Raw genomic sequence first — 14076 nt, 5'->3', positions numbered from 1 at the left:
ACTAAACCATAATATGACATTTTTAAAGGATAAGTGCATATGCTCTCATCATATTAATATATAATTTTATTAATATAAAATGCATCACATTAAATTTGAATATGAATAATTTTGAAGATTAAACAAAAGTTAGTCAAGGAGTACGTGAAGGGTGAGACATGGAGCAGTACTTTGCTTTTGCTTTAACAACAAAATAACACTTGTTACATTGAATCCATAGCATGAAACCAGAACTTGGTAAACGATTAAACCAAACCATTATTACCTCCACACCATTAGCTTCAAACAAAAGCTGACAATAGCATACTTCATGAAACAAAATGGAAGCCATAAAACAAAACAACATAAAAAGAAAAATAAATATATTAAATAATGATAATATATTTACGTATATTAAAAAAACTAAAGTAAAAGTAGATAACTAAACTTAGAAATTTATTAAATATTAAATTAAATATATTTTTCTTCCTTTTACTTCCATCCAAAATTGATTATAGTAAAAAAATTATTTAAATAAATCTTGTCAATTTTTTTACATAAATTAAATAATGACTATAAATATATTAAAAATTCGTTTATTGTAAAAACATATTTTTTTATCAGCATTAATTGTAAAAACATACTTATAAAAATTTACTTCAATAATTTTTTTACTATTTACACTTAAAAATTCTAAAATTTAAATTAAGAAAACAATTCACATTATAATACAGATTAAAAGAAGACATATTTAACGATGTAATCCAATAATCCCTTGGTAATAAAAGAGTTGACGTCAGCATGAACACGAGAGAAAACAAAACCTCATCCGATACTGTAAAATAGCCCTGGAAGTCAGCATCTCAAACAATTTTCAATATTCAATCATATTTCTGTGTACCTGCATAGCATCATCCTTCCACTTCCACTACTATTTCTTTCCCCTCAGACAGATTGTGATAATTAGTACCAAAATTGAGCTTCAATGAATCTGCAGCATCTCTCAGATCTTCTCATAGTTTATGCATTGCACCAATCCAAGATTAAGAAAGAAAAAAAGTGGCTTTCATAGCAGTTTGCCATGAACCATTGCCAACATGTCTCACCTTTGTATGTAATATCAGCATATCCATCAACATTTTTTTCTTCTTAATTTCCTTTGACAATAGATTGGAATCAGATATCGCAGACTGATAGTGAATATGTGCTAAGCCAAGATGCATAAAATATCACATCTAAAGAGAAAACTTTCAATGACAGAGCAAATGAGTTTATGTTTCAATTTCATTAGAAAAGATGGTGTTAGCTTGGTTCTAATATTACTTCTGACATACAGTATTATATATCTATCACTAATTCCACTGCATATCATTGAGTTGAGGTTATTACAGTAAAATAAGTCACCATTCATTGAATTTTCATTAAAAGATTCATTTTAGTGGGACATTCTTCTACTTTGAAGTACTATACCTATCTATAAAAAGAAAAGACTTAAATAATATCATTTTGTTCATAATTAATTAGTTCTAAACATTTGATTTCAGATATTATTAATTTTCGGAATGGATTATAAATCATCATTGTATTTATATTCATGTTCAAATTTTTATATCAAGATATTAAAAATTAATTATTTTAATATCAATTTATAAAAATAAGAAAAACAAAATAATTTGGTATTTTTAGTTATTTTATAAAATAAATATTTTCCCCAAACTAAACAAAATCACAAACCTCTTGAAGAGATGGCTAAAATATATTTTATCTTGATTAATTTTTTTTAATATTCTCTTTCCTTATATAAAAATATATTGCATTTGTATACTTAAATGTCTATATCTTTTATTTTTTCTTTCTTTCTACTTCTAAGTTGAATTTGAATATTTATTTTAAAGAAAATTTTAATAATTAGAACCAACCTTAAATCACATTTTTTAAATGGTATATTTATTATTATATATTTTAGTTATAATATGATTTATATATTTAAAATATTTAGTTTTTTTATAAATACAAATTAAAAATATACATTTACACAATAAGAAAATCATGAAATAGAAACTAAGTTTTAGTGAAAAAAAATAATTAGTTGCTATAGTAACTAAATTAGAGACCATTTTAGAGACCATTTTAGAGACTAAATTTTTTTTGATTTTTAAATTAGTTTCTATTATTGTTAAAAGATTTTTAAATTGGTATCTAATTAGCAACTAAGATTTTTCTGCCAAATTTAGAAACTAAATAATTGATAGTTAAAACCTTGGTTGCTAATTAGACACCAATTTAGAAACTATTTAACAATAATATAAACTAATTTAAAAACCAATTTTTTTTAGTTTATAAAATGATCTCTAATTTAGTTACTATAGCAACTATTTGTTTTTTGTCTCTAAAATTAGTTTTTTATTTCTTATTTTTCTTGTAGTATTAATCAATGTGTATTCTACCGACCATAAATAGATATATTTCAATAACCTACGATGATGTGTATAAAGAATATTACCTAAAATTGTAAATTATTTAACATGTTACTTGGACCCAATAAAAATATATTTGAGTACAAATTGGATTGATTTCATAAATGAGTTCAACCTCACCATACATTTTCATAAAAGATTTAGACGGTTAATCAATTTAAAATCATATTCAGTATAACTTTTAAAATACTTTCCATTCCAACGAACAAATTTAATGTGGATAATTTGTGATTAGATATTGTGAAAATACTTTAGATTATATATGATTTTTTTTAATTTATTTTCTAGTAATGGATTCTTTCTTTCGAAGAGGCTACTACTAAGAAAATAAAATCAGCGCAAATGTTAAATGTTAAATAGGTGACACGTGATTAGATACCATTGGCTTAGTCCAGGCTAAATAAAATATCTTTTTATTAATTTAATTTACGTTAGTTTGGTCGAAGCTAATGACAATAAGTTTAAAAAGAAAAAGTTTCTCATACAACACCTACATCTTCAACAAAATAAAGTATAAAAAATAGAGAAAAAATGTCGTAGCGGGGGAAAGAGATTAGTGTAAATGAAGAAAATGAGTTTGAATGAAGGAGATGAAGAGAAAAGTTTTGATAAAGAAGATATGTGTTTGCCGATAAAAAAAAAATAAGAAGGAGATGTGTGTGGATAACAAGATGAGTGTGGATGAAGGATGTGAGTGGGGATGAAGAAGATGAGTGTGAATAAAGGAGAGATGAGAAGAAGAGTGGGTGAAGGAGATGAGGAGAAGAGTGTGTGTGAAGGAGATGAATTTGGATGAATGAGATCAATGTGAGGAGATGTACATAGAAAGTGAGAAAGAAAAATTGTGATCGAGGAGATTTGTCATATTTAAATATATGGAGCTTTGAATTAAAAATAATTTATGATTCTTAAATTGTTGTCACGAAGGACACAAATTATAACATACTAATTAGTTAACTTAACCTATGTTAACTTAAACAAATATTAAAAATACATAAATATTTTGAATACACTTTTTTTAGAAAAATTAAAAATAATAGTACAATATTATAATATCGACTACGCTTAAAAATATTTATTAATAAAATTAAAATACCATAATATTTGTTAAACATACCAACTTAAGTTACCAATTCACTAAATAAAACATATTTAATATTAGGTATAATTACCTTATTCGTCCTTATATTTAAAGTCAATATTCAATTTTGTACGGTGGTTTTTAAAAAAAAATCAATTTCGTCCATATGTTTTTAAAATGTATCCAAATTGTTCATTTCCATTAAGTCTCACCTTACGATATCAAGTGTTGCTTATGTGGCAGAGAGAGGTGAGATTGAGTGTTGTGTGAGGTGTGAGGTGTCAAGTGACGTGGATTGACAGGGAAAAATTAATTGGGTAGGGTTTTTTGAATTGCAATTGGGGTGGCAACAAGAAGAAGTATGAGTGTTCTTTAGGCCATCTACATCTACCTCTGCCACTGTCATCGAGCTCGCCCTCCAATGCACTGCTGTTGCCATTACCGCTCAAGACGTCGAGGAAGTCCTCAAACTCTCCTGCAATTTTCCAGGACAGGGCGTCAAATTCTTTCAGTGGAGCAGCCGCCACCTCTAGGTCGTGATTGCTTTGAACTCATTGTTGAGTGCAATTTGTAGGAATGGTAAGAAGTTTATGCTTGTGATTACTTGCAGATTGCTAAGAAATTTGCCCGGCTGGATGTCGATTCTTATGCCATTTTGATGGAAGGATGGGAGGGAGAAGGAGATAAGGGTGTGGTTGTTGCGAAGGAGACTTTTGCCAAGATGGTGATTGAGATTGGATGGGGCATGGTAATGTGCCCGTTTATGATTCATTCATGTGTGCCCCTGTTAGAGGGCCTGATGGATTGCTTGAAGCTATTAAGTTTGTTGATTAATGAGGGATAGGAGGTGTTACCCTGGTGTGAGGTTCTTGAAGGTTTCATTGGATGAGTGTGTCAAGTATCATGATGTTAGGACTGCTGAGTTTTTCTAGTTGATGTTGGTGGAGGTGGGGAGGGTGTTGCAACCCTCCATAGAGATGTTCAATTTGATGATTGCTTTGCTTTGTTATTCTGGTGATACTGATGCTGTGAGGAAGATGCTTGATGAGATGGTTTACCGAGGGGCATTACCTGATGTGGTGAAGTCGCAAGCTGATCCATAATCAAATCCGATTCTCTTCATATCAAAACGTCTTCCTGTTTCTTCATCACATCCTTCACCTGCAATTCAAATTTGAATCAGACAACAACAAATTAGGGGAAAACAAACGTAAATGCAAATGAATAGAAAAAGGACCTTGAACATAAGACTCTTCCCGATCTTGTTGGTGGGATGGTTTGCGGCATACTCCTCCTTGGTGAGATTCCTCGCCTCCATGAGCGAGATAACCACGGTGTCCCCAAAAAAACATCTGAATGGCGATGGATGTGATCGACGCATGGTTGAACAATGGAGGTCCAAGGCTGTAGCCTCAACCTCTTATGTGCCACGTGTGTAGATTAATATGACTTTGTGTGCCACGTCATCAACAGTTAACGTTGTTGGTGAAAACTTAACGGAAAGAACCAAATTGAACATTTTAAAAAAAACCTTGGGACCAAATTGAATATTGACCCCAAATGTAAAAACGAATAAAAGGTAATTATACCTTAATATTATTAAAGTTTGTTAAGCTAACTTTAATATTTTTTTAAATAATTTTATGTCTCAGCCTCCAGTTAACTGATGTATAGATTTTTCATTACATAACATTAAAGTTTATAATAATTTTATACATTATATATTATTAAAAAATATAAATATTGTGTTGCATTAGAGTTTAACCCAATATAATAATGTCACATATTGATCTATGCTAAGGTTTGGAAACTACAATTCGCGTTTTCTTAAGTGGTCAGAATAGGGATGGCAAAACGGGCCAGTCCACCCCGCATATGCTCACTTTGCACTTGGCTCGCAAAATGCAGGTCAGGTTGGCCCGCCCCGCAAAGTGAGTGCCGACTAGACTTTTTGTCCCGCCTTGCATAAGGGCTGACCCGCGGGTTTGCAGGTCAGCCCGCATTCAATTTTTTTATTTATTTAGAAATTCAATGATTTTTTTTATTTCTTCTCTTGAAAATTGTCATAAAAAATAAACGCATTAGGATTAATACATCAATAAACATTAATTGAATGTTACATAATCCAAGTATCAACCTTCCAATATTCTTAACTTACCCACTACCTAACATATCTACAATTATTTATTCCAAATTACATGAAAAATATCATAACTATATTTTCATCCCCAAAATTAGACCAAAAAGGAGTTTTAAGGAAATTATAACTCCAATGACCCTTGTAATTTTCTACCCCAAAACAAAAAATTAAGAAAAATAAAACATTTACTCCATTGCTGCCAAAGTCAATTTTTTTTGGTTTGCGAGCTTGTGGGCCTGCTCGCCCGCCCCGTTGCTGATCCGCGCAGGCCACGGATTATGCGGGGCAGGCTAATGCGAGTTGAAAAGGTGAGCCTGCCTCACATTTTTAACCGCGGCCTATAAGAAAATGATAAAAAATCGTAAGAAGAAGAGATGTTTCTTATTCTCTTATGTGTATTGTTACATCACTTCATGTATAGGAAATATATAGGGAGTTTCTCTCTCCAAATTACAATCTAATTAGGTAGGGATACTAATCATGAGATTCTATAATTATTAAATTAATTGCATATAATTGGGTATAATATCGTACAATATTGCATATAATTGGGTATAATATCGTACAATATTGCATATAATTGGGTATAATATCGTACAATATTGCATATAATTGGGTATAATATCGTACAATATTGCATACAATAATTGCATATAATTTGATAATTATTATTTCCTTAATACCCCTCTCAAGTTGGTAGGTGAAGATCATGAACCCCAACTTGTGTCGTAGCATCAAAAATTGTTCCTTGTCCAGTGCCTTTGTAAACATATCTGCGAGTTGATATCGGTACATATGAAAGACTGATTATCCCAGCTTGTAATTTTTCTCGCACAATGTGACAGTCTATCTCAATGTGTTTTGTGTGCGTTCATGAAATAATGGGTTTGCTGCTATATGTAATGCCGCTTGATTGTCATAGAAAAGTTGAGCTGGTAAGTTACATGACACCTTTAAATCCTGCAACAGATATCACAACCAAACTATCTCCAAACAAGTATTGGCCATCGCGCGATATTCTGCTTCTGTTGATGATCTTGATACGTTTGTCTGTTTTTTTGACTTCCATGAGATAATAGAAGAACCAAGAAAAATGCAATACCCAGATACTGATCTCTGAGTTGTCTGACAACCTCCCAGTCTGAGTTGCAATAAGCTGTCAATGTCAGATTGTTTTCGGATGGCAATAGCAATCCTTGTCCTGGTGACCCTTTGATGTACTTTAGGACTTGAATTGCGGCATCCCAATAAGGTTTCCGTGGATCCTGTATATATTGACTTAGGGTCCGAACCGAAAATGCTATGTCAGGTCGAGTAACCGTGAGGTATATCAGTTGTCCCACGAGTCGCCTGTATTTGATTGGATCCTTTAATAACTCTCCATCGTCTGGTGTGAGTTTTAGGTATTGTTCCATTGGAAATTTGTCTGGACGAGCACCTGTGAGTCCCGTATCCTGCAAAATATCAAACACATATTTTCTTTGGGACATGTAAATACCAGCTTTGGAACGGGAAAATTCAATCCCTAGAAAATATTTTAGGTCTCCAAGATCTTTAATGCGAAATTTTTGTAATAGACAATCTTTAACACGTTGAATTTCTATCAAATCATTTCCTGTCAAAAGAATATCATCCACATAAATCAAAAGAGTAGTAAATGATGAGTTATTCTGTCTTGTGAATAGAGAGTAATCTGTCTTGGACTGTTGAAATCCTACAGATTTAATCACATGAGAAAATATTGAAAACCATGTTCGAGATGCTTGTTTGAGACCATAAAGGGATTTGTTGAGTCGACATACAATGTTCTCCCCCTGTCGATGATGCCCAGGTGGCAAGTCCATGTAAATAATTTCATGCAATGTGCCATGTAAGAAGGCATTTTGCACATCTAGCTGGTGAGTAAACCAATTTTTGGCTGCTGCAATGGTGAGGAGACACCTCAAAGTTGTTAATTTTGCTGTTGGTGAAAAAGTTTCAGAATAGTCGACACCTTCAATCTGAGTGTACCCATTTGCGACAAGGCGCGCCTTATATCTGTCCACGCTACCATCTGAGTTGTACTTTATTTTATAGATCCATTTGCATCCGATGGGTTTCTGCCCAGCAGGTAACGGTGTTAAGGTCCACGTTTGATTTAGCTGCAAGGCGGAAAGCTCTTCGTCCATTGCTTTTTGCCAATTTGGATCAAGGATAGCTTGAGCATAAGTGAGGTTCTTTGGTGGCTGTGATGTTAGCAAGATATGTACTATGTGTAGAAGAAAATCGTGAATTAGAAAGAAAATGATGCATAGGATACCTGGTTCCATTTGGCCAGTCTTGAGCAGTGGTCAAATGATTGGCTTAGGATCCCGTTACGTAGTCTTGAAGCCAGGAAGGTGGGGTTGATGTGCGACTGGATCGTTGAATAGGAAGGTCGGTTGGAGAATGTTTGGTAATGGGTGCTAGACTTCTAGGCATGGGAGAAGAAGGTTGGTCTACTGGAGGTTCAGGTGTATTATGACGAGTAAGAGAAGAAGGTTGGTTTGATGGAGGTTCAGGTGCATTGTGACGAGTAAGAGAAAAGGGTTGGTTTGATGGAGGTTCAGGTGTATTGTGATGAGTAGGAGAAAAAGGTTGGTTTGATGGAGATTCAGGTGCATTGTGATGAGTAAGAGAAGAAGGTTGATGGAGTGAATGTTGGACAGGAGTGGGTAAGTCAATGCCAATAGTGGGCAAAATACCTTGTAATGGAGGTGAGGATTGTATCTGTGACTGTTGACAGAATGGGAAAACACTTTCATGGAAGATGACATCCCGACTTGTAAAAAAAGTTTCTGTATCTATATCAAATAATTTGTATGCTTTTTGACTGTGAGGATAACCAACGAAAATGCATTGTCGGGCGCGCGGATCAAATTTTTGCTTAGGTGAAACAATAGTTGCGTAACAGAGGCAACCAAAAGTTTTTAGGTGAGAAAGTGAAGGTGGTTGATTATATAATAGCTCAAAAGGTGATTTATTTTTTAGTAAAGGTGATGGCAAGCGATTAATGATATATGTGGCGGTTAAAACACATTCTCCCCAAAATTCTAATGGTAAATTGGACTGAAATAGGAGGGCTCGTGCTATGTTTAAAACGTGTCTATGTTTGCGTTCTACTACTCCATTTTGTTGAGGAGTGTAGATGCAAGTGCGTTGACATTCAATACCTTTTTTGAGAAAAAAATCATACATTGAAATAAATTCCAGTCCGTTGTCAACGTGGATGGTTTTAATAGATGTCTGAAATTGATTTTGTGCAAATGTAATGAATGACTCTAAGAGATGTTGGGTTTTAGATTTGTGATTCATAAGAAATAGCCAAGTACATTTAGTATAGTCATCGACTATAGTGAGAAAAAAATGTTTTCCAAAATGAGTTGGGGTTTTATGAGGACCCCAAATGTCACAATGCAATAGATGAAATGGAGAATGAAATTTTATTGTGCTTAAAGGAAAGGGTAGCCTTGTCTGTTTAGCTTTGGGACAAATACTACAATTATTATGAATAAGAATGAGATTTTTACTGATAGGGATAGGTAGTAAGGAAGATACAAGTTGTAGACACGCCGGAGAAGGATGTCCGAAGTGTTTGTGCCATAAATCAGGGTTGGTCGATATTTGAGATGTGTGGGCTTGGTTTGGAAGAGGGGACATGTAGTATAAGCCTGCGTGTTGTTTACCCGAGCCAATCATCCTCCCCGTAGCCAAGTCCTGTAAAACGCAATCATGTGAAGTAAAAACGACACAACAATTTAGTGAACTGGTTATCTTACTAATGGACATGAGATTTAAATTAAAAGAAGGAACACAAAGGACATCTCTGAGAGTGATTTTGTCATTGAATTTAATTGTGCCTGTAAATGAGATAGGTGCAGTTGAGCCTGTGGCAGATTAACATTTGAAATAAATGATGATGAAGTGTGTGTGAAAAATTGTGAATTAGATGCAATGTGATCGGTTGCTCCGCTATCCAAAATCCATGGTTTCGTAAAAGCAGAATTAGAAGAGGAGTTATGGGCAAGCAGACCTGGAGAGCTAACAAACGTGTCACTTTTACTGTTATTGTAGAGCGAGTAAATAGCCTTTGCCAATTGCTGAATTTGCTCGGCAGTGAAGCCTTGTACGAGGTTTCTATCGGACTCGTTAGTGATGCCTTCTTTGCCAGACATGATTTTTTATTTAGGGGATAAAAATGGAGAGGCTGTCAGGGCACCAAGATCGATGCTCTGATACCATATAAGAAAATGATAAAAAATGGTAAGAAGAAGAAATGTTTCTTATTCTCTTATGTGTATTGTTACATCACTTCATGTATATGAAATATATAGGGAGTTTCTCTCTTCAAATTACAATCTAATTAGGTAGGGATACTAATCATGAGATTCTATAATTATTAAATTAATTGCATATAATTGGGTACAATACCGTACAATATTGCATATAATAATTGCATATAATTTGATAATTATTATTTCTTTAATATGGCCTGCGCTGCTTTGTCGTCCCTAGATTAGAAGAGAAATACATATAAATATAAATGTTACTCCTCTTTTTTGACAACAAATTAATACCATTCTTCCATCAGCTTCCAAATTTCCAATTTGTTTTTTGAAAAACTTGCAAACCAATTTGCAGTCATAATAATAAAAAAAGTAGTTCAACCCGTAGAGAAAGCCATTTGAAAACATCTTATATTTTTTTTTTTATTGATGGATTCCAAATATAGAAAAACTTTTGGAACTCTTGCAAGTATTATATTGAGAAAACTTCAAATAAATATCCTAAATGTTTTAGGAAGTTGGTTGTAATCCTAAAATGGTTAATGCACCCCATTTTATTCATTTGTCATTTTAATAGTAAAAATCATTTCAAGTATAAGAAATTAGCTGGATGGAGAACATCACATTCTTATCTTCATTCAATTTAACATTTTTAGTGTTATTTAAGTTTATAAATAAATATTTAATCCTTAAAATTATTCAATGATATTAAATAAACTTAGTATGGGGACATCATTTGTCACTTCATCATCAATATTTTAATCATTGTTATTACAAGAAAATAATTAAATAGTAATTGTTCCGTCCGGTTGATCGGGACGTCTTCGTGCGCGACCTCAACCGTCAGCTAGGGACTCCTTCCCACTGGGTACCTGTGGATTCCTGCAAAAGAGAGGACAAAGAGGCGCCCTAGCGGCCGTTTGCACTCCGACGCTCAAGTCAGCCAGCAAGAAACACCAAAACTTTGTACCTCCGTTTCTGAGCACCGCGTATGGCACTCTGAAGGTGGTAAAAAGAACTGTGTGTTGTGTGTATGTTTTCTCCCTCAGGCAAAGATCTTTTCCCCAGTCCCTTGTACGTAACCTCAAGGCACGAGCAAGCAACTAGAGAGTTCTCTGGTACGTGGCGCCCGCGTTTTTCAGCCCGAAGGGCATCACCTTATAGCAGTAACTGCAAGTCTCAGTCATGAATGCAGTTTTGTTCTCGTCTCTGGGGTGCATCTTGATCTGATTGTACCCTGAGAAGGCGTCCAGGAAACTCAACACCTTGCTGCCGGACGCACTGTCTACCAAGGCGTCGATGCTGGGCAGCGGGTACGAGTCCTTTGGGCATGCCTTATTCAGGTCCGTGAAGTCCACGCACATCCTCCATTTTCCATTCGCCTTTTTCACCAAGACGACGTTGGCAAGCCACTCAGGGTATTGAATCTCCCTGATGTGGCCAGCGTTCAATGGCTTCTGCGTTTCGTCCTTCACCACCTGCTGTCGCTCCTCGTTGAACTTTCTCCTTCTCTGGCGCACGGGGCGGACCGTGACGTCCATGCTGAGGTGGTGGCACAGGAAATCGGGATCGATGCCGGGCATATCCGAGGCGGACCATGCGAAGGCATCCAGGTGGCGCGAAATCACTTCTGCCACCCCTTCCTGTGCTTCTGGGCTCAGCGAACTCCCTAACTTGAATGTTTTGCCGCGAATCTCCCTTTCTACGGCGTTAGCCGTTGGCTGTTCCCTACTATCATCCTCGACGGGCGCCGCCTCTTCTACGCGCGCTGCGTCCTCAGGGCCTTCCTCCATTGGTACATCAGCTTCAGGCGTCGCCCTCGCTGGTAGGGCCTCATTAGGCGTCGACCCAGTGGGCGTCGCCTCAACCATCGTCGTGTCCGCGCTTGGCGGACGTTCATATACCATGAACACGCCTCTCTTCGTTTTCAGGTTGTTCTCATAGCACTTCCTTGCCTCCTCATGGTCTGACCTGATGACTATCATCTGACCACTGAGGTTTGACAGCTTCATCTTCACGTGGCGTGTGGAGGACACCGCGTTCAAACGGTTTAACGCCGGCCTGCCCAGCAAAATATTGTAGGCGGAGTTGGCGTTCACGACCAGGTACCGGATGCTTTCGGTACGGGAGGCCTCTCCGTCCGTGAACGTAGTCCTCAACTCCAGGTACCCCTGGACTTCCACCTGGTTATCCCCAAACCCATACAGGCACCTCGTGTAGGGACTCAACAGATCAGGGGACAACCGTAACTTATTAAAGGTCGACAGAAACATGACGTCTGCCGAACTTCCTTGGTTGACAAGCACTCTGTGCACCTTCCTCCCGGCTGTGACGACTGAGATGACAACGGGGTCGTTGTCGTGGGGTACCACATCCCGGAGGTCTCCTCTTGTGAACACGAGATCCGACTCCCACGGCTCCCCCGAGAGTCTCTCTTCGATTGAATTGACCCCCCTCGCGTATTTCTTCCACTGGGAGGCGGTGGGTCCCCCGCCGGAAAAACCTCCAGCAATGGTGTGGACCTCGCCAAGCACAGGCATCTCGTGTGCTAGTTCTTCCTGCGGCGGCGACAAGGTGGTGGTCGTCGTGGGCTCCGCGACATAATCCTTCAAAAACCCAGTCCTCACCAGCTCATCTAGCTGGTAGCCCAACGACAGGCAGTTATCAATGTGGTGCCCGAAAGCCTCGTGGAATTCGCACCAAGAGTCTTTGCGAGGCCCTAACACCTTGTCGGTCTTCGCCGGTCGCCTCAACCTCTCAGCTATGTTAGGCACGACGATCAAATCCTTCAGCTCAACCACGAAGTTGTACCTCGCCGGTCTCGCTCTTTCTCTGGCCGGGCGATCGCCCCTCGCTGGACCCCGGGGCTGGGGCTTTCTGGCCTCGTAGGGGCGTCTCGCATCTGGCTTCTTTCTCCCCATCGTGGTCTCATTGACTCTGACGGGCTGAGTTCGCGCCGGTCCTCTCGGGCATGAGGGTACGACGCTGGTGCGTTTCACGCACACCTCCCCTTCAGAAGCAATATGTTCTACCGCCCGACGCCGTAACTCAGCGAAAGTCTTGGGGCGGTTGCGAATGATAGACTCTCCAAAAGGACCGGGGCATACGCCTTTCACGAATGCGTACACGATCATAGGCTCCTCTGTCGTGCCAACCTTCACAACCTGGGCCTCGAAGCGATTAATGTACTCCTTCAAGGTCTCCCCCTGATACTGCTTCACATCGAACAAATCGTAGGAGACCGGCGGCGGGGCTTTGTTTGCCAAGTATTGTTCCCTAAACAATCGCGACAATTGGCGGAAAGATGTGATATGGCCGTCCGGGAGGCTGATGAACCAGTCCATAGCCATCCCAGTCAGGGTGCTCATAAAGAGCTTGCACTTGGCAGCGTCAGAACCGCCTACCAGGACCATCTGTGTGTGAAATGCAGCAAGGTGCGTCTCTGGGTCCTCCATCCCGGTGAAGATCACCTTGGGCCCCCCAAATGTGTTCGGGATCGTTGCATCTAGAATCTCCTGCGAGAAGGGAGTAGAAAATTCCCTTGGTGGGGAATGGTTCTCCATCTCGTCATGTCCATGTTGCGCCCGATTATTTCTCAGGCCCTGGCGCAACTCCTCATTCACACGGTGGAGCTCGTCATTCCTCTCATGCGAGGTGTCGAGATCCGCCTGCATGCGTTCCTGTTCCAGCTTCGACTCAGCCATATCCTGCTGCAGCCCCCTCATTATCTCCAGGACCTGTTGCATGGATAGTTCTGCTGGGGCTGCGCGTGCTGTACCTCGTCTGGTGGGGGCCATTGTCACTCCAACCTCCTTCAACGTTACTGTAACTTGGTAGATTTTCTCGAACTTGTGATGGGACTGATGTTTTATATCTGCCCCACGGTGGGCGCCAAATGTTCCGTCCGGTTGATCGGGACGTCTTCGTGCGCGACCTCAACCGTCAGCTAGGGACTCCTTCCCATTGGGTACCTGTGGATTCCTGCAAAAGAGAGGACAAAGAGGCGCCCTAGCGGCCGTTTGCACTCCGACGCTCAAGTCAGCCAGCAAGAAACACCAAAACTTTGCACCTCCGTCTCTGAGCACCGCGTATGGC

The sequence above is a fragment of the Phaseolus vulgaris genome, chromosome 1 (genome assembly GCF_051622355.1).
Source record: "Phaseolus vulgaris cultivar YP4 chromosome 1, ASM5162235v1, whole genome shotgun sequence".
Lineage (NCBI taxonomy): Eukaryota > Viridiplantae > Streptophyta > Magnoliopsida > Fabales > Fabaceae > Phaseolus > Phaseolus vulgaris.
The sequence above is the reverse complement of the archived record's forward strand: the minus strand, read 5'-3'. Positions refer to the sequence as shown.